The sequence below is a fragment of the Magallana gigas genome, chromosome 4 (assembly GCF_963853765.1).
Source record: "Magallana gigas chromosome 4, xbMagGiga1.1, whole genome shotgun sequence".
NCBI classification, from domain to species: domain Eukaryota; kingdom Metazoa; phylum Mollusca; class Bivalvia; order Ostreida; family Ostreidae; genus Magallana; species Magallana gigas.
Genome location: NC_088856.1, coordinates 56,113,920 through 56,135,841, shown reverse-complemented (window position 1 = coordinate 56,135,841; position 21,922 = coordinate 56,113,920). Strand labels below are relative to the sequence as shown.

The 21,922-nt window shown below is 33.1% G+C and overlaps 1 protein-coding gene and 1 long non-coding RNA gene across 7 annotated transcripts in view; one reads left to right on the top strand and one right to left on the bottom strand.

The window, feature by feature from the left end:
• The window catches only part of LOC105326468 (uncharacterized), a 149,211-nt gene extending 128,288 nt beyond the window's left edge, over positions 1 to 20,923 (bottom strand). Inside the window, exons 1-6 of one of the 6 annotated variants that reach the window (XM_066083137.1) lie at positions 15,791 to 17,696; positions 15,372 to 15,475; positions 14,650 to 14,729; positions 14,222 to 14,430; positions 10,293 to 10,360; positions 225 to 287 (exon numbers count right to left, since the gene is read on the bottom strand). The gene's annotated coding sequence lies outside the window, so the exon portion shown is untranslated. The other 5 variants (XM_066083135.1, XM_066083136.1, XM_066083133.1 and 2 more) reach the window with 5 other exon arrangements.
• On the top strand, positions 5,959 to 8,936 carry LOC109617532 (uncharacterized). The gene is made up of 3 exons (XR_010713462.1): positions 5,959 to 6,706; positions 7,315 to 7,467; positions 7,927 to 8,936. It is a non-coding gene; the product is annotated as an uncharacterized lncRNA (long non-coding RNA).
• Positions 20,924 to 21,922: the final 999 nt, after the last annotated feature.

The following is a 21,922-nucleotide window of genomic DNA, read 5'->3' as shown; positions in this document are numbered from 1 at the left end:
AACGCCATATCGCTCGAGGTACCCGGAAGTTAATAATCTCGTCAAATCTCGTTGGTCAGCTGACGAGACTTACAGACCCTATACCCACTTAAGAGCTGTTTAATATAATGTCTATGAATGACACACAACAACGAACTTACGATAACAATAGGTCACCTGAGTAACAAAGAAAGGAACAGGTTAGCTGCCTTATGAACAGTTTATAATATTCATGAATACTATACCATATACAATTCCTCTTTTCTTTCTCTTGTCTACTGTATCTTTGAAAACCATACTGTATAGATCTAAAAAGAGACCACACAATTCTACACAATGGTACATGTATTAACATCAAAGGCCGGAACGGCCACAAAGGCGTCGAGCTGACATTTTTTTTCTTATATATAGAATGATATTAATGATTTGAATTTCTGTACTAATAGTCATATCAAATGTTAGACTTAGAATAGAAAAGTATATGAATTCTGTTTTCTGCTGCTTTAAAAACAAAAATCAGTATATTTTCTAATAAAATAGGTAGTGGTGCTTTTATAATACAATAACTCATCATAGTTGCAAAAAATCGAAGAAATTTCAAAGTTCAAAAATAATTTTTTTCTTTCTGCTTCAGTCTTTGAACAACTTTCACATGTTCATAATTTGAATGCATTAACAGTGTGTCCCTAATTATAATAATAAAACATACATTTATTTATTTCAATAATGAAACAAGATTTCCTATGGTATGGTTGTTTACAAACAAATCCACAACACGTGCTATCTAAAATGCTCGACCGAATCAACTGCATTATCGTTTTTATTTTTTGCAACAAAATTGATAGATACCTTTATCGCTTACATTTATTTTGGAGACCGTGCCCGATAACAAATAAATTTACTTATCAAATTTTATTTCTATCGGGCATGGTCTCCAATTAAAATGTGAGTTGTCAATAACCAGGGAGGCAAAGTTGGGTTTTTTGTACACAATTTAGTTGAATAAATGGAAAAAAATCTTGTAATACGTTTAATACTTTAAGGAACTTATTTCTTATGCGCATTTAAAAGGCGGTGCAGAGCATGAATTTTTGGAAGATTGCCAATCCAGACAATCGCTAGAAGGCTGCCGAGCATTAGCTCGACGCCTTAAAAAACCAAAAGACAAGCAGGATAACACACATGTAAAAAAAGAAAACAAACAAACAAATGCTGATGGCAGAAACCATAAGTTAGGGATTGAGCTACATGTATTCCGCTACTTAAAACAATTATGGGTGAAAATTGTGAAAACTTGACGGTCAGACCCGACACCGGTTGGGATGCCGGGGCCAGATAGTTATTGGACACTAAAACACGACATTGTCATAATCAGTTTTGTTTAAAGTTGTTGATAAGAAAGAAATTAAGTAGGGATATCTTGGGAGAGAAATTGACTCTGACCAATCATCATCATGACTTGTGTTTGTGTCTGTCTGGCAGTGTCTTAATCAATCATTTCAGGTACATGCATTTATTCAAAGAATTTTACATTAGTATTGGATCAGTTTCTTTAGGATACTTTACATTTTACTTATATTCTGACTAGGTAATGGCTTAAATTTGTTCCTCTGTGCATTGGTAGCTAAATCAAACTTCAGTGCAATGATTTAGGAAGATGAATAAATTTAACATTAAATAAAAACTTGCTTTAAAAAACATGTGAAAAGGGGAATAACTCCTATTTGTTTAAACTGTTGAAAAAAAGAAATTGAGTTGTTCCCCTTTTCACGCTGTTTGACCAGTAAGACTTTTTTATCTAACGTGGTAGTGTCCAAGACAATTAGCCAAATGAACCTGCACATTCGTATATGTAAACATAAAATCTAGTAATCAATTCATCTACACAGGCAAAAGTGGCTCGCATGAATCTCATATGAAATTCGCATGAAGTTCATGCGAATTCTTCGCATGAGTAAGAGACGAAAAGTAACACGCATGAATTTCATGCAAAAACCTCATGCGATTTTGACATAATTTTCATGCGAATATCATATGATAAAAATTTCGCACGATATTCATGCGAAAATGTACATCTTATGTTTCACTGTTGTTTCATGCGAATATCATGCAAATATCATGCAATTTTCATACAAAATACTATGCAGCTTAATTCAATAATCTTGAAATCTTGATCTCTTTTTATCTAAATTTGAGAATATAATCTGTTATATTTTGAAAAGAAAACTGAAATCCTAATTAATTTGCTTTATACAGAATTAACATTAACAGAAAACAATGACAATAATCTTCTTAGGAAAATCTTCTTTATTTAGATAAGAACATAATTCAAATTTCTTCTTCTTCCACTTCTCGAAAAGGCTTGTTTCTTCATCAATCTACAAGAAAATATACATAATGCAGTGTTCTTGAAATTTACCTATTACTGAATGGCATACCGGTATCTATTTTGAATGTGAATTATTAATATTGGCAGATAAAAACTAAATTCATTGATATATGACATGCAGTTGATAACATGATAAATGCTCGTTAAAGCAGATTTGATCAGATACAATAAATTTCTGATTGTCATATCCGAATACTACCATTCTCACTTTAAAATATCACTCTGATCCATGTCCTTGTTGTTATTTTATGCTTTCAGTTTGTGAGTTTATTACATAAACCAAATCTCTCACCTGAGCATCAATAGCCATAACTTATCAAATCTACTTTATGCTGCCAAATACAAAACATTTGGACAACTTTAAAGAGTACTGTTCATTTTGTAAAGAGGATTTTCAAATTTTCCTCACATAATCATCAAGCCCCTTTTGTTGTTTCAATTTTTTAGGAAAATATTTCTAAATGTCAAAAACAATTTCTATTGTGGCCCAACCCTAGGAACCATTACATGTATATGAACAAATTTGAATCTACAATACCTCAAAATGCTTGCATACAAGTTTCAGCTATTTGGACCAAAGGCTTTTAAGATTCTTTTAAAAAATAACACATTTTTTATCATTCTAATTTCACTAAAAGAAGGTGTGACTTTTCATTGTTTAATTAACAAACTGGAATTCCCTTCCAACTAATATTGTTTTGTGTCAAGTTCGATTAAAATTGGCTCAACTGTTCTGGAGAAGGAGAAAATGTCAAAAGTTTACAGAGGGATGGAGACTGTCCTGGGACAGAATTAAGACAGACAACAGTGATCAACACATGAATTTTTCGCTCAAGCCGGTTGTTTGAATCACTTAAATGAGCTTCAATGTTAAACATTAATTGATCCAAATTATTATACAATTCTTAAATAGAAGAAGTATTACTTACCACTGTATCCATGAATTCTTCCGGAATGTTGTTGGTTGTCATGCTGTTAAAATCTTTTCCAAAGAGTCTTTGCAAATCTGCATGTGCAAACTTAAAGTTCTCTGCAAATATTATTGTTGTATAATTATTAAATGATTTCATTCCTGTTTGATCTTATAAATATCTACGGTAGATACAATTAAGTAATACAGCTATTGTAATCTTGATATTCATTAATGGATTTCTTATTTAATATTTTTCACATCTCCTACACAAATTCTTAACAAAACTACATGTAAGTTGTTGTGCTTACTCAATTATGAACCTGCTATTAATGGCGGAAAGACACTCTGGAAAAATATGGAAGGATCTTTTCTTCTCTTCTTTTGACTTTTGGAAGAAAACAAGCATATGTAATGAACAATTTTCAGGATTGGCTCGAGTATAGAATCTCAGTATATTTAGTACTTTGATTTATCCTCACCTTTTATACAGCCAACAGGCATGTCATCATGCATGTTCACACCTCCATCCAAATAGTACCAACTCCATATTCGTGTAGGGATGTTTTTGTCATGCTTCAATGGAAAAGATATCAGACATTTTATTGCATAAGCCCATAACATTACGCTAAGGATATAAGCAAAGTTTGCTATGTTCATCATCACAATACACTGCAGTTATAAATAATTGTAACGAATTCTTTATAATAATTTGCAAAAATTTCGAATGATGGTTTTTATTTATCAAAACGGGAAGCAGAGATCTTCCGATAATACATAAATATGTCATTTGGGCCTATGTTTCTTACCTCTGTCATTCACTTTTTACTCGAGTCTCGTTCCCGCTGACGTCACATATTGCGTAAATTTTTGGTACTGAGAACCGTCAGGATGGTGTTTGATTTTACATAGAGCAATATACCGAATTTCAATAGATCAGATCAGATTTTGTAATTTAGATATGATTAGAATAATTATCATTAATAATTTGAAGCGCTACAGGTTGATGTGCATCTTTTTTGTAAGCCCTTGCAAACATTTTATTCGTTTCCGAAATCCCGTTCGAGTTATCTCCCGCGATAACTCATATGCAGGCAGACCACAGGGGCTCGTCACGAAGTTTTTTCAATCTTTTATATATACCACCTCTATACTATAAAATACACAAGGGAGGAATCAAAAGTCGAAAAAATCGCTACCTCCCGATTTCAGTCGCCTCGTATTAATTCTTCTCGGACGTTAAACCCTGCACTCTAGGTATCATTAGATCGGGAAAGGACCATATTTTTTAGGAATACCTGCAAAATTTAAACATCGGCAACAATTTTAGAAGTTTTCACGCCTTTTCTTCAAGTTTACTCTCCGGTGACACTTTCTTCGATCAGATGTCGCGCACCAAATTTATTCATGCGTGGGCCTGTATAATGACCTGATATGTATAATGTCCTGATGACCTGATGAACTTTCTTTTTAAGTTTTAGATAATTAAATAGATGGTTATTAATAAATTTTGCATGTTATTTGATTAATTTTTATATTCTTAAATGATTATTTGAAAAAAAAATATTTTGTTATGAATTTGGAATATTTTATTACGTTTTTAAAATCTGACGGGTATAATGTCCTGATATTTTGTATAATGACCTGATGACCTGATGAACTTTCTTTTCAAGATTTAGATAAATAAATAGATGGCTTTTAATAAATTTTGCATGTTATTTGATTAATTTTTATATTATTAAATGATTATTTGAAGAAGAGAAATATTTTGTTATGAATTTGGAATATGTTATTACATGTTTTTAAATCTGACGGGTATAATGTCCTGATATTTTGTATAAGACCTGATGACCTGATGAACTTTCTTTTCAAGTTTTAGATAATTAATAGATGGCTTTTAATAATTTTTGCATATTATTTGATTAATCTTTATATTCTTAAATGATTATTTGAAGAAAAAAAAATATTTTGTAATGAATTTTGAATATTTTATTACATGTTCTTAAATCTGACGGATATAATGCCCTGATATTTTGTATAATGACCTGATGAACTTTATTTTCACATCGTACATAATTAAAATGATGATATTTAATTATTTATACTTATATTTGATTAATCTTTATATGACGTTAATTGTTTATTAAAAAAATAATAATTTAGTCACGACTTAAGAATATTTTATACTGCCTTTTGAAAACTGATTGCATTTCGAACTGTCCTGATATTCAGTATAACGGTAATAACCTGATGGCTATTATTAATTATTTTTAGAGTGAACGTAGAACTCTTAGCCATGCCCATGCATGTTTCCAGACCCAACGACGTGGACGTGGTTCTACTCTGGGTCCATATTAGTTTGTATAGTTTTTTGTTTTGTTTTGTTTTTTTTTTGTTTTTTTTTTTTTGTTTTTTTTTTTTTGTTTTTTTGACATTTTGTTTTTACATTTTGGTTTTTTTTTATTTACAAACTATTTACAAGATGTGACACTCATTGGGTTCGTCTGTGTGGTGTGCAGTAAAACTCTGAATCTGATTCTACTGCGTTCGTCTGTGTGGTGTGCAGTAAAACTCTGAATCTGATTCTACATCTGCACAATCCAAATGTCTCCATATATCACAGAAGTTCTTCCCCGCTTCACACCCAATCATCTCCTGCATTAGATTTGGAAGGCTCATTGGTTAATTTTGTTGATCAAGATAAATCGTACGTTGACTCGTATTTTAGAGGGATATTCAAATGATGAGTGAAGAAGTTCTTATTACGTGGTGAGTATATGTATTAATTTTCATATTTATGTAGAAATATTTTAACCATACTTCGGACATTCGGTAGGACGTGACTATGTATTTCTAGCATCAAAGCAAGTTTGAATATCGTTTGAAAATCCTTCTAAAATACAAGTCCGCGTACGAGTTATCTTGAGCAACATTGAATTGACCAATGAGAGCGCGACATCTGATCGAAGAAAGTGTCACCGGAGAGTAAACTGGAAGAAAATGCGTGAAAACTTCTAAAATTGTTGCCGATGTTTAAATTTTGCAGGTATTCGTAAAAAATATGGTCCTTTCCCGATCTAATGATACCTAGAGTGCAGGGTTTAACGTCCGAGAAGAATTAATACGAGGCGACTGAAATCGGGAGGTAGCGATTTTTTCGAGTTTTGATTCCTCCCTTGTGTATTTTATAGTATAGAGGTGGTATATATAAAAGATTGAAAAAACTTCGTGACGAGCCCCTGTGGGCAGACTGAATTTTCTCTAGCTGCAAAGTTATGTACATCGGCACTGGCTGATCAGTGATGCAAGCCAGCAGAAACTTTACATCAACGTCATCAAGATGTGTCCGATCAATCGTACGATTATATACTCAGCGATTGAAAAGTTCGTGATCCTGGATAGGAGAGGAGCGGATCGTCAACATGCAGGTAGGCCTACCCTAGAACTACAATGTTTCAAGTGTGTGCATATTGTATGTTTACATGTTATATGTTAACTAACGTTTCCAGATACGTGTTTAAACACTAAAAAATCTACTGTTATTATTAAACTTAGATGCAGGTCTTTACATGTAACTATACAATATACGGGGAAATTCGGGTTGACAGAGGGTCTGTCAATTTTCTCCGAAGAGCTTCGGATAAATTTCTATCTATTGTGTATTTCTTATACAAGAATGAATGAACACAGTGTAACCGTAATGATTACGAAATAAATATGCAGATATATATTTTAAACATACGGTTGCAAACATGCAATCTGATTTCATGCGCGGATACAGAAAAAAAAATTCGGACCGGGGGGGGGGGGTGATTGATTGAGTAACAAGGTTGGGAGGGGGAGTAAGCCATATTTTTATGAATTTTATACTTCAAATTTAAAGAGTTTTTTAGTGGGTCTGGATCCCCTTGACCCCTCCTAGATCCGGTCTACATGTATAATTTTTGTGCATATTGTCACGGTGAATCCATTTAGGCCTATAGGAGTCTATATGCAGTGTGAAAATGTTCATAACATTTTATTTTTTTCCCTACAGGGTTGTTTTAAGAACCAAAGCAATGTTACACAGACAGAAGAATAGGTGAATGCTGCTCCAGTATATGTTGTATATATGATGGCTATAGCAATAACATACATGTATATCACATGGGAAATCATGCACAACAAACTGTCCATATGATGATACCATGTAAGTATTTATTTGGTGAAATATGCCTTGCGTTTTGAATATTTTTAAAGTTTGTAATTACATGTATATAAAATCAGACATGGATTAACATATATTTGATAAAAGAGGTCAGACATACCTCTTGATCTCATTTGCTTTTGATCAATAAAACATACTGTAAGTTATTTCAATACAGAGATACATTATGATGGGGTTTTTTTGTTAATTTTATCTGAGTGTATAAATCTTGTGCTTTTACGCTGTTATACATATACTCAATACCACAGGCACCTGACGTCATATATTTTTCTCATAATAAAAATAATACACCGCTTACCTAATAATATATTATTATTAGGTAAGCGGTGTATTATTTTTATTATGAGAAAAATATATGACGTCAGGTGCCTGTGACTCAATACATGTACATTTGTTTGCATGTTTCATTATGAATTATATTTTGTCTTGCATATACACAAGGTTGACAAAGATATTTAAATATGGAGAGGGATAAAGAGACATGCTACAGAAGAAGGAAGATAAAGGCACATGATACAGACACCAGAGTGATTACACCAACATCAGTCCAATAACATTGGTACACACTGAAACTTGAGACCACAAAGGCCGGGATTCTTTTGAAATATACTGTCATCTGTGCAATATCACTTGGAATCATGGAAAACTTGTATCACAGTGTTAACAATTTTCAGTGAATTTTCAATGTCTAGCATAGAAATAATTAATTTTATGTTGGAATATATAGCTGGAAATTTTCCTATATGTAATTCACTTACTGCGTTCAACAGGTTTGGTACACGCAAACTCATAAATTGTATCTCAAAAACATAAGACTTAAAGTATGTATCCTAAATAATGACCAATGCAATCAGCACAGTATTACACATGTAATAAAATCTTAATGTTTACTGACCTTCTAAGAAGAGATATATAACTCTCAGTTGGTGTGAATGACTATTGTAAAGGCAAAGTTTTACATGTTTACATAAACAAAGACTTTAAAAGTTTTGAAAACATTAAATGTAAACTCTAATCTAATTGAAATAATCTTTTATTTATACATGTATTAATTCCAACACATGTAGAAATTGTTTAGTTGTCTTAATGTCAAATTTGATAAAGACACTAGTATGTCAATATATGAATGAAAGAATGTTTTTAAAGTGTTATAAATTGATTTGTCATAATTAAATTTTATATGAAAAACATGCAATTTTCATGTGAATTTTGCATGAATTTTATATGAATATGACACAAATATCTAATCGCATGAAAAACATACGAAAAATTATTCGCATGAAAATTGTACATTTTTCATGCGAATATCATGCGAACATATTCGCATGATAATTGCATGAGAAACTTTTCATCTGATTTTCGCATGATTAGCGCATGATTTTCATGCGAAAAGGAAATCGCATGAAAATTATGCGAGCCACTTTTCCCTGTGTATTAATTCTATTATTGAAAGAATACAAAGATATGAGCTCAATGAAATATGATTAAAATGAACAACATTACTGCTTTAAAACTAAATACATAGGAATAAGCGTCAGAGAATGTTAATTTACCTCGACTTGAGTTTTGTATATAATGTAAACGGATAATAATCAATTCACTTAAACCATTGTTGAAAGAACAAGATATCTGTGAGCCAATGCTCACTAGTAATACCCCCGCTCTGATGTGAATATACAAAATTAGTAACATTTAACAGGAAGTGAGGTCAAATCTAATTTATGTAGCGATCTAATAGGAGCGGATCAAAGATTTAATTTTAATTAGATTGAGTGAGGTCTGATTGGTACCAAAAAATATCACACTATATCGCATGCCTAAATATATAGTGTATTAAAATTTAAAGCGTCTGCAATAAACAGTTGCTGAGAAATCTTTGACAAAAATTTGTTTGTAAATTTAGGCTGAAAATGAACAATTTCGTCATTTAACAGGAAGCTGACGTCAGATTGGTACAAAAATATGTCTCACGATATAGTATGCCTTAACAAATAGTGTGTTAAAATTGTAAACATCTGCAATAAATAGTTACTGAGAAATCTTTGATAAAAAATTGTTTGAAAATTTAGGCTGAAAATAAACAGTCATCATTTAGCAAAAAGTTGACGTCCAGTTGGTACAAAAATATATCCCACGACATGGCATGCCAAAACAAATGGTGTGTGAAAATGTCAAGCATCTGCGATACATAGTTGCTGAGAAATTGTTGACGAAAATTTGTTTGAAAATTTAGGCTGAAAATAAACAAAGTCCTCTTTTAACAGGAAGTTGACGTCTGATTGTACAAAACTATGTTACATGAAATGGCTTGCCTAAATAAATAGTGTGTTAAAATTTCAGGCATCTGCAATGAACAGTTGCAGAGATAAATGTGACAAAATTTTGGTTACAGACAGACAGACGGACAGACAGACACACAAGGGTAAAACAGTATACCCCCTAAGGCCTAAAAAAAAATTGTGTGTTTAGGGTAACACTGATGAATTAATTAGGTTAGGTAGGTAGGGATTTTTTTTTTAATTTTATCATATTTTTTTTTGCATGAATCCTAAGAATGTTTGTTTGTGCCTTATTTAAAAACGGATTTTTTTTTTAATAGAAATAATATAAAAGTCACAACGACAATCGAATAAAAACAGAGATCTAAAAATGGTAGGATCGGGGCATTTTTGTAGGTTAGGTCGGGTTACCCTAAACACACAACTTTTTTTTTAGGCCTAATGGCTATTCCTTCGGAACGGGGGAATAATAATGATTGATTTTCTGTATAAATTATTAATGTTTCATAATTGAATAAATGTACATACTATACCACAACGAGTTGTTGGTTTTTCATTAATGGACCAAATGTTACTACCTTGAATAAGGATAAAAACTAAAAAATGAACACATCATATTAAAATAAATATGCATCACTTGATACGTGTTCAAATTAGTGTTCATTACATGTAAACTTTTACCATGTAGTTTTCAATAAGAAGTTAACTGCTGATGGATTACACATGTACAGCAATACCCTAAGTAACGGGAGGTCAACAGGCCTTAACGGTCACCTAAGTTCCATAGCCCATACAAACACCTTTTGAGGATTATCATATATGCATTTAATTAAGCTTCATTCTGGAGAAAAATGTTTTTAAAATCTTAATTATGGTAATGACCACCACCTTCCTACCTGAAATCTTACACAAGGACATTGATAGGAAATAACTGTTCTATATTTGTTAAATTTCAAGATATCTTTTAATAATTTACATTTATACATGTTTTCATCGATAAAACAAAGATGGCTGGTATACATGTTTAATTATTAAAAACAACACCACCCCCCCTTTCAACAATACCATCTGGCAATTATTCAAAAATGATTGTACACATATACCATACTTCAGTATTTTTGGCCAGCCAAGTTTTACTTTAATATTAACAAGTCTACTGTTAATTTTAAAACTTCAAATACTGTTTTAGTTGTTTTGTTTTAAATAAATAAAAGACCTTTTTAATTCTTTTTAGGTTTTTCCACCTTTCAGGTGAAAGACCTTTTGTATTTCTTATGTTTTTTATTATTTTTTTTTCTTCTTTTTTTTCCAGGGACAGCATTTTTATTTCTAAAGATATTGAAACAATTTTGTCTTTATGATATTGACCATTAAAAGTTATGGTACCAAATGACCCTTTGCTTGATAACTCCCAGAACTTACGAAGTTATTGCCCTTGTGTTACCGCACTCCTCTGAAACCAAAAGAGATGGAGACTTGAAATGTTTACCAATGTCTTTGAATTAAGTACACTAATAGGGTTCTTCATTCTATTCATACCTAAAGGATCTGAAGCCCCCTTCTAGTAGTTATTGCCCCTGAATGTATTTGAATTTCTATAAAATCACTTTCAAATTTTTTATTATTTGTCATACAGACTTCGGACCACTTGGGATGGAAGCGTCTACCTTGGCCGAACAAAATGACATAAAGGTCAAAGGTCAAGGTCATTTGAAAATCTGTTCAGTACACTAAGAGGGTTCTTCAGTCTATTCATACCGAAAGGATCTGAAGCCCCCTTCTAGTAGTTATTGACCCTTAACGTATTTAAATGTTTAAAAAATCACTTCCAACTTTTTTATTTTTTGTCATACAGACTTCGGACCACTTGGGATGGAAGCGTCTACCTTCTATCAATTCAATATTGCCAAGTGTCAATTAACCATGTACAAGTAGTTTTCAAGATGAAGTTAAAATTCTTAATGGATGACAACCAGCAATTAACCTTAAAGAGGTTCGTTCCTCTGTTTTTGGGTAGCCATTTTGGGTCACCTCTATTCTAAAAATTATGCATCATGTATTGATTGTACCCATACATTTAAATTTTATAATGCCAATTAAACTATTTTAAATAAAAAAGTAATGGAAAAATAACATATTTACAGAGTTTAGTATGGGACTATATTTTGTGGCGGAACGTTTTTAAGAAGAAAATAAACATTTTTCATAACTAAGTTGTTTTATAGTACCGTCACTTTAGCTTCCTTATTTTCAGTCCGAACAAAATTTCCAGATAGTTTGTGCATTAGGATATCTTCAATTTGTTACAAAAATTATAATTTTACAATTTTTCAATATTTCTATCGACACATATTGCCAAATTTAATTTATATTTCATAAACGTCAAAGAAAAATAAATCCTAATTTTTGCCTAAAATCAACTTATTTCATGCCATATCTCAAATTTTACATAATAGACCCATACTTTTTGTTTTATTTTCTGAAATTTTAAGATTTTTCTGACAAGTTTATCATAATTCGAGAAAAAGTTTGAGACTTTAAAATAATTTCATTACATGTTGAATTGGTAATGGATAAAAATAGCGTTTTATCAGTGCAAAAAGGTCAAAATATCAATTAGGTACAGGAATTGTAACATTTTTCTTTATGATAATTTTAATTTTATTTATTTCAAATAGTATAAATTTGTATTTGGTGCCATGGTTCAATCCAATAATAGAATATAGAGGGAAAGGCGATTTATGTGCAATCTGCACTTTCTGTGCAGAATGGTCATATTAAATACACCGTCGCGCCAAATGAAGCAAATAGACCCCAAAATTTTGTTTTGAATTTTGGTTAAGCTAGGTGTGTAGATTTTTTAAAAATACTTTAGGAAAAAACTTTAAGACTTTTGATCGCAGGATCCAGCGTCCTTAATAATAATACATGTTCAATATATGGGCATATTTGACATTTGACCCCCCCCCCCCCCCCCCCGCCTCAACTTCTGCCCCATGGCCTGAGGACCACGAGCCATACCATTTAATATCAGGACATTGTGAACATAAAACCAATGCATGACTTTCTCTGTGATAGTACAGAAGTAAATACCAAGTCAATACAATTTCAATCTGTGGCCACATTGGCCCCGCCCTAGGGCCTGAACCCTGACCCAGGAACCATGAATTTCACAATTTGTGTAAAGGCATTCATGGACATTGTTACCATGTAATTAGTTTTTTTCAAATATGTATTGGGGTAGAGAAGATTTTTAGTACCGTGGTAATATATTTTTACTATATATGGACATATTGGTCCCCCCTAAGACCTGAACCCCTACTCAGGGGTCATGAACAGAACTTCGGTAGAGTACTTCTTAACTATGCATTTCATTTTTCTCATATGTATATTGAAGTAGAGAAGATGATTTTCTAAGATTAAATACATTTTTACCGTATGGCAATATTAGCTCCACCCTAGGGTATGAACCCCTGACCCAGGGGCCATGAATTTTAAAAATTTGGTAGAGGGCTTCATGGACATCATTACAGTGAATTCATTTTTTCCCCAACATTTGTGGAAGTAGAGAAGTAGATGTTTGATATTTAAGCTTTTTTGTATATTCAGCCCATCTATGGCACCCCAGGGGTGGTAGAGCCATGAGTTTCACATTAACAATTTTGATTTCTCTTACCATAGAGATGCTTTACACCGAAAATGGTAACAATTGGCCTTGTAGTTTTTAAAACAGAAGTTAAAAATCTAAAATTTTTATTAATGCAAGACACACACCGAACAACGACGGACGAAGACTAATTGCAATAACGGTAGGTCACTTGAGTGACTCAGGTAACCTACAAATACATGTTCAATATATGGCCATATTTATCACCCCTGCCTCCTTTCAACTTATGCCAAGGCAACACAAAAAAGGAAATTAATCAAAAATGGAATTACAAATAGGGTTGGGTTTAAACAATAATTAAAACATGTTTGTTAAACATGTATATTCAATTAAAAGTATTTAAAATGAAATCAATGGTAATTGTTTATAAATGTTTTTATGAATAATTTAAATGAGCAAGTTTTACAAAATCATGTTTCATAATGAAAATGTTTCATCATACATGAAATTATAAGTCATTGTTATCCATTTAACAACAGTAAAGATATGCATATGATGACATTGAAATTGTGACCAAACATGATGCATTGCAAAAATTATTCTCTCTTCTCTCTCTCTCCTCTCTCTCTCTCTCTCTGTCTCTCTCTCTCTCTCTCTCTCTCTCTCTCTCTCTCTCTCTCTCTCTCTCTCTCTCTCTCTGACAAGACGCATTACCTATTATTATTTAATTATTTAATTTAAATTCTAAATTACAAAATATTTGCATGATCAAGGGATCAAATCATATTTATAGTCTGTCCCAAGATATTTATGCAGCACATTTGGACGATTTAAAAAAAAATACACATACCTGTGAAAGAAGTGCACTTGTAATAGTTGAAAGGGATAATTTCCAAGATAATTTCATTGACACATTATCAACTGTCACTCAGAAAAATTCACAGGAACGAAAACAGATTCCTTACGGAGATTTATAATGGGGAATGTTTAAATCTTTACTCCATTTGGAATACACTCGGAATACATCGCGCAATTTTTCAACGTTATCATCTGGGCTTGCTGCAATACAAAATATCTGTAGACATCACATTTTTTAGCATTGTATTGAAACCTGATACGCTAACAGGGGCGTTTTGACTGAGAAATCTTGGAATTTTTTTTATACTTTTGAATGAACATCGTTTGAACTCTGAAGTATTTATAAATATCAAGCAATTAAGCAAAATGTGAATCCAAGATATATTGGGACAGACTATAGTGCTGAATTCATTTACCTACTTTACTTTATATATGTTCTGTTCTTATCACTTATTGTAGATGGCTGTCATGTGTTCACTTCCACTGGCCAAAATCTGTGCCTGAATTAAAAAGAAATATTTTAAGGTATGGTGAACCACGACCCCTGTAACTCTAGTCAAGAGCTCTACCACATGCACTCAGCTACCCAGGCCAATATCCTCAGTTCATATAGCCTCAACTACTACACTCCTCCCTTCTTAAGTGATCTTTGCCCTTGAAGCTAGATCACTCCAGATTATTCCCCCGACAGGAGCAAACCTGTTATTTCCAGGGGCAGGTCACTGTACCAAATGTAATAGAAAAGGAGGAATATTAAAACATATGGCTGGACCGGAAACCGATCCCAGGACTCCAACCTGGGACCCCTGTAACTCTAGTCAGGAACTTTACTACTGAGCTATACCCAGGCCGATATCCTCAGTTCATATAGCCCCAGCTACTATACTCATGTATGTACTCTTGCATGAATGTTCAATTAAACTGACACATCGTTGTTATTTATTCATTGCGCCTCTCCAGAAATCAAAGTTTTATTTGAAATTCTCATACCTGATTAAAAATATTGACTACCCTCCTCAAACATCACGAAAAGTTTATCTACATAAACAATTTATATAACACTTGTGTGCTCTCTATCACTCTCTGTGTATACAGCTCTCTCTCTCTCTCTCTCTCTCTCTCTCTCTCTCTCTCTCTCTCACCTGTATTGTCGGATACATGTGTGGTGGTCAGGGTTATGGACCATGCCTATCATATCGCCTCAGTGGTAAATTGTCTGACTATGCACGGGTCCCGGGTTTGATTCCTATACAACATCACGATAATTAATTTTTCATTGATATAAATTTGGTTCAATACCGGATGTTGCACATCTTCGCTAACCAAGTGTCCGATTCGTTTTTCTCATGGAGATGAGACAAACGAATTTGCATTAGTTTTTGGTTTTTTAAAATACCTCTCAAGTACAGAGTAAAAATTTTAGAAACTTCCTGGTCACTGGTATCATACAGAAGTCCTAACATTAACCTATACCTACATGTAATTACAAGTTGTTCGAGGGGAAAATAAATTACAAAGCAGATCACATCGTACAATGTAAACATAATTTAAGCAAACTTACATATTTCTTTTCTCAAACAGTCACAATTTAAACTTAATCAATAAAATCGTCCTTGCTCTTTCCTACATGTAAAAAGTCGTCTGTTCATTACACGGCCAAATGCATTCTCTCACCAGAGGTCGTGCTACAGCGAAGCAGCACGACCTCTGGTGATAGAATGAATTGCAGACGTTTAGGCCCCAACATGTTTAGGCCCCAAGACGGTTAGGCCCCAGGTTAGATGTTTAGGCCCCAAGATGTTTAGGCCCCAAATGTTTAGGCACCTGTTGTTTATAGTAATAACTGATAGTTGAAAGAACATGGCTTTTTTAAAAGCACTTTTGTAAGAATATTACCAGAAGTTGTTGCAGCTAGTGGCAATATTCTAGGTGCATGTTAATATAATTTTTTACAGAAATAACTCTAATAGTATTGCCAGAATGCTGCCAGAAGTTATTGCCACTAGCGGCAAAACTCCAGCAGTATTGCCACAATGTTACCAGAAGTTGTTGCAGCTAGCGGCAACATTTCAGTATAGTCTGTCCCAAGATATTTTGGCGCTTATTTTCTTAAATTATTCAATATAAATACCTCTTGGTTCAGACGATGTTCATTCAATAGTATGAAAAAATCCCAAGATTTCCCCTTTGAAACGCCCCCTCAAGCTTGTCGGGTATCAGTACAGGCTAAAAATAAAAAAGTCTACGAGGTTTTTCCATTGCCAAGGAGATGAAGACGCCCGGATGATAACGTTTAAAAATTGCGCGAGGTGTCCCGAGTACTTCCGAATGGAGAAAAGATGTCAACATTCCCCATTATAAATCTCCGTAGGAAATCTGTTTTCGTTCCTGTGAATTTTTACGAGGGAAAAATGATAATGTGTGAATGAAGTTATCTTGGTAATTTTCCCTTTCATCGATTTTAATTGCACTTCAGTCACAGAAATGTGTATTTTTATTAAAAATTGTTCAAAAATGCAGCATAAATATCTTGGGACAGACTATAGTATTAAAATCTGGTTTCTGGTACCAAAAATGTGTTGCTGTAATATTGCCGCAATATTGCCGCATTGTTGCAGCAATGTTTGGACGTTTCGGCATCCAATAATTTCTACCCCAATTAGTTTCGGTCCCAGATAATGAATATAATAAATAATTAAATATTGATAACTATTCATAAATTCCGTTTTAATGCTATAATTAGCTATAACTACAATTTAGCGAGTTAATATTACGTAACTATATCTTTATTTCAGTCATTAATATACTCAAAGATATAACTTTTTTGAGTTAGGGGGGATTCAACCGACCTGTAGTCAGGGAAAAAAAGGATAACGAAAGACTAAACAAACGACATTAGAAAAGGAAATATTCAACCTTTATAGAAAGGGCTGTGTTGAATATTATAGAAACGATCTGTATATATATACGAGTTGGTTGGTGTACCGTGGGGTGGGTTGATCCACGTTTGCACATACATGTATAAAACAGGTTTGATGCCACAAATGATTATAACATTCCTATATTTACAACTACTAAAAGAATCTTTTCTCTTCGGTCAGACACTTGGAGAAAGATAATGCCCATCATAAACTAATGCACCACAAGTTAATTCACCAGTTCACCGCCCATTCACACTGCATGGTCTGATTACTTCATTTATTTCAAAATGCATATACTGTTTATAAATAATCACGTTTTCAAAGAATTAATGTACGGCATAAATTTTAGACGGCCATAAATGCTACCTCTACCATTCCTGCCCAGTCAGAAATTGATGCATTTTGTCAGTGACTTTGTGACTTGTTTGCAATTTTAATAGGTTTCATCATTTAACAGATGTCAGTTTCTGACACCATGTCTGACACCAGCAATCGTGTTTATTTCAGCAGCAAAACCACCGCACACTGCCACTTGTTGTAAGGAAAGGTTATATACATGTACATGTATCAGTGGTGTCAGAAGCAAATTGAAAGGGGGGAAGGGGGGGGGGGCTAGACTTATCAGAAATATTGACAATCAAAAAATAATGATGGTTATAATTATGTCTAATGTCTAACTTTGCAAAAAAAAAATTAGAGGGGGGGGGGGGGGGCTATATAAGCACCTTAGCGTCCTATGTACTTTATGTATATAATGAAATGTCAAGAATATGAGGGATATCATGAACTTCTGTACTAAATAGGATAATCAATGAATTCGAATTTAACGATTAAAATTTAACTATACATATTTTTTTAAAACAGCGTTTTACAACTCAAGCTTGTTGCCCCCCCCCCCTACGCACCCCACCCCCTGCATCATTATGCTGTGAGTGAAATGTTACAGGGTTAAAGTACAACAAACAACAAAATTTATCATGAGTGACGGAATTATTGTTTTGTAAATCAATCCACTTGAGTGTTTAAATCAAATTTAAAATAACAATTATATTTACTATAAAAAAAAATCACCAAAATCACTCATTTGAAGCATAGGCTCAATTCAAAAGGCTTACAATTAAAATGCATGTAAATATATACAGTACCTTTATTCGACAAACATCAAAATACACCGATGATAAGAAATTAACAAATGCCATTCAAAGGGCTGTTTTTCCTATTTTACAAATGATCCCCATCAATCAAGATCATGTGACTGATTTGTAAATAGGTATTTAAAATTACCTGCACGTTATTCATTTCTCTATCTGTCTGTCTGTCTGTCTCTCTCTCTCTGTCTCTCTCTCTCTCTCTCTCTCTCTCTCTCTCTCTCTCTCTCTCTCTCTCTCTCTCTCTCTCTCTCTCTCTCATTCATCGATTCTTCATTATTCTGGTTGAGTAAACGTATCTACAATGAGCTAGACCTTATATTGTAATTTGACGTTTCAATAAAAGCGGTCTATTTAATTCCATTAACAGACCATCGTCTTTTTTTCATTTAAATGGAGTTATTGTACAGTTTGAACAAGTCTACCTATTTATAAACATTCCTGGTGCCGCTCTATTGAATCGTTCGTCATCGCTCTATTTCTCTTGTGCTATGAACGTTGTTTATTTTGAGAAATTTAAACCTAAGTATCCAAGTGTTAGGCAGACCTTCTCAGTTTATAATGAAAGGAAAAATGCTATATGGAAACATCAAAAGTGATCATGACGCTGTTGTTTTTTTTCTCTTGAGCTACATGTACATGAATGCATTCGGTGTATCTTCTGGTGTTTAAGGTGATTTAATAACAAAAACATTTAGTCTAAAAGAGAGAGCGTAGGCAATGAATAGACATACCGGTAATTCCCAAACATTTTCATATCTTCTCCTACAATCATCACCTGTTCGGATTACCAGTAACACCCCCCCCCCCCCACACACACACACACAAAATCGATATACACATACGTATATTTCACTATCATTAATACCCCTGAAGATAATGCACATACCTGTAAATGATATTCTGTATACTATTAACATCTCTTTAAAAACCAGTGCTAAACTTATATATTATATATGTACTTAAATCAAGACCAATCCTTATTTACCCATAATTCTTATCCGGTCTTTTTTAGATATTTAAATGTCCGCAACAGATAAGAATCCTTTACGTCACGCATTTGGAATTCAACTTATCATGCTAATACATTAACGAAGCGTATTGCTACCTGGTTGATACCTTTAAATATTTTCCAATAAATGTATATGATTATATATACAACGGATATCAAGATATCGTTTTTTTTTCAGAAAAAATGCATCCAAATGGAGGGAAGCGAGTTGGTGAAAAGTCAAACACTCGAACCGTCAATGCAACTGTCATTTATGTGTCTTTAATTACAATGTCAATAATTATGTTCCCGTCACTACTTATCAATATCAATACAATACTGTAACAGTGTTTTTACTTTTAAAACTTTCCAAGTGGTTATCTTTGGGTTGTGTTTGGTTTCTTTCCTTTTTCTTTATATATTATGGCAGAATTTACTTTTCTATAATTATGGAACGTCACGTGACTATTTTGGATTTGTCTTCCATGATTTGTATCTTAGGTGGTATATAGATTTATGACTTTAAACAGACTGCAAGGAGTTCATTTATAATTTGGATCTATATATTTGTTGGATAGAAATCGGTCCTACATGTACATATAACAGGAGGATGTGGTCGTCCGGCCCTCATGCTGTTTCTCCGTCCCTGTCCTCATCACGATTCTAGGAGTCATCTCGGGGATATGTGTGGAACTAATCGATTGAAACCCATTATAATCATGTTCCATACGGACCCGAGGGGAGGGGGGAGGGATACATTAAAATTGTCAAAATTTGATAATTTAAAAAAGCACCTCAGCGTCCTATGTACTTTATGTATATAATGAAATGTCAAGAATATTAGGGATATCATGAACTTCTGTATTAAATAGGATAATCAATGAAATCGAATTTAACGATTAAAATTTAACTATATATATTTTTTTTAAAACAGCGTTTTACAACTCAAGCTTGTTGCCCCCTACGCACCCCGACCCCTGCATCATTATGCTGTGGGTGATATGTTACAGAGTTAAAGTAGAACAAACAACAAAATTTATTGTTTATTTTGAGAAAATTAAACCCAAGTATCCAAGTGTTAGGCAGAACTTTTAGTTTATAATGAAAAGAAAAATGCTATATGGAAACATCAAAAGTGACGCTGTTGTTGTTGTTTGTTTTTTTTAGCTACATGTACACGTATGCATTCGGTGTATCGTCTGGTGTTTTTAAAAGGTGATATAACAATGAAAACATTTAGTTAAAAGAGAGAGCGTAGACAATGAATAGACATAGTTCCCAAACATTTACTTAATGTTATTTTTATATCTTCTCCTGTAATCATTACCTGTTCGGATTACCAGTAACCCCCCCCCCCCCCCCCCTTGCACACACAAAAAAATCGATATACACTGACGTATATTTTAGTATCATTAATACCCCTGAAGATAATGCACATACCTGTAAGTGATATTCTGTATACCATTAACATCTCTTTTAAAACCAAGTGCTAAACTTATATCATATATGTACTTAAATCAAGGACCTTACATGTACCTTACCTGAATAAAGACCAATCCCAATTTACCCACAATTCTTATCGTCCTGGTATTTCTCACAGGGACCCTAGCGGATAATGACGATAACTCTGTCAGCTGTGCAGTGTTAAAGGCAATGTTTTATCTATGTGTCTATTTCAGTATGAGAACTAATTTTCATCTTCTCATATATCTTAAGCATTATAGCTGCTAATTATTTTGTACATACATTTCATAATGTATGAAATTGTGTTTTATTTTAAATGAGCCGTTACCCTGTTTGCTTAAGCGGTATTGATAATTTATGCACCTACTGCCAGTTGTGACGTTTTACTCTGTTTCAGGATAAACTATATATCACTGCGATAACTGGCCAAGAAATCTCAATAATTGCTTCTTGCTTTTAGGATGTAAACAATTGTCAGAAACACACTAATTAAACAAGTTTGCCTTTTCATATTTCAGCAATTATGCTTCATCGATAAATTCAGTCATTTTCAACGCATTAATTTATAGTTGAGGCAGTATATTTATTTTGTTGTAGCTTATTCCAAAGTACTGACAATGAATATTACATAAATTACATTTAATTGAACTTCAACCGATCAATGGCACACTTTCTTCTACAAGTGTGCATATGTTTTCAAACATACAAAAAACTTAAATTTTACGATACAAATATGTTTAATTTTGGACTGACCCACAGGGGCATCGTATCCGCTCTAGATACACTCTATGATATATATAAAGAATACACATAGAGAGTGTAGAGCGGATACGATGCCCCTGTGACTGACCTGTGATTTACCTTATTTTGTAAATTACTCAGTCTGTAGAAACATTATTTTCACTACAGGCACCTCAATATTCATCAGACAATATTTACTACTGATGGTGACACTTTACTTACTGCTGACTTTCTCTCAAACACGCTTATCGACCTTGGATTGTAAAATTCACGTGCAAATCGAGTCGCCATTTTACAATTGTACATGTATATAAAGAAACCACATTTTACGATGTTTCAAAGATTTTCAGTTCAGATTTTTTGTAATCAAATAAGAGATTGAAGATATATGCTGTAAAACGTCTTATGGATTTCACGGCGTGTCAGCT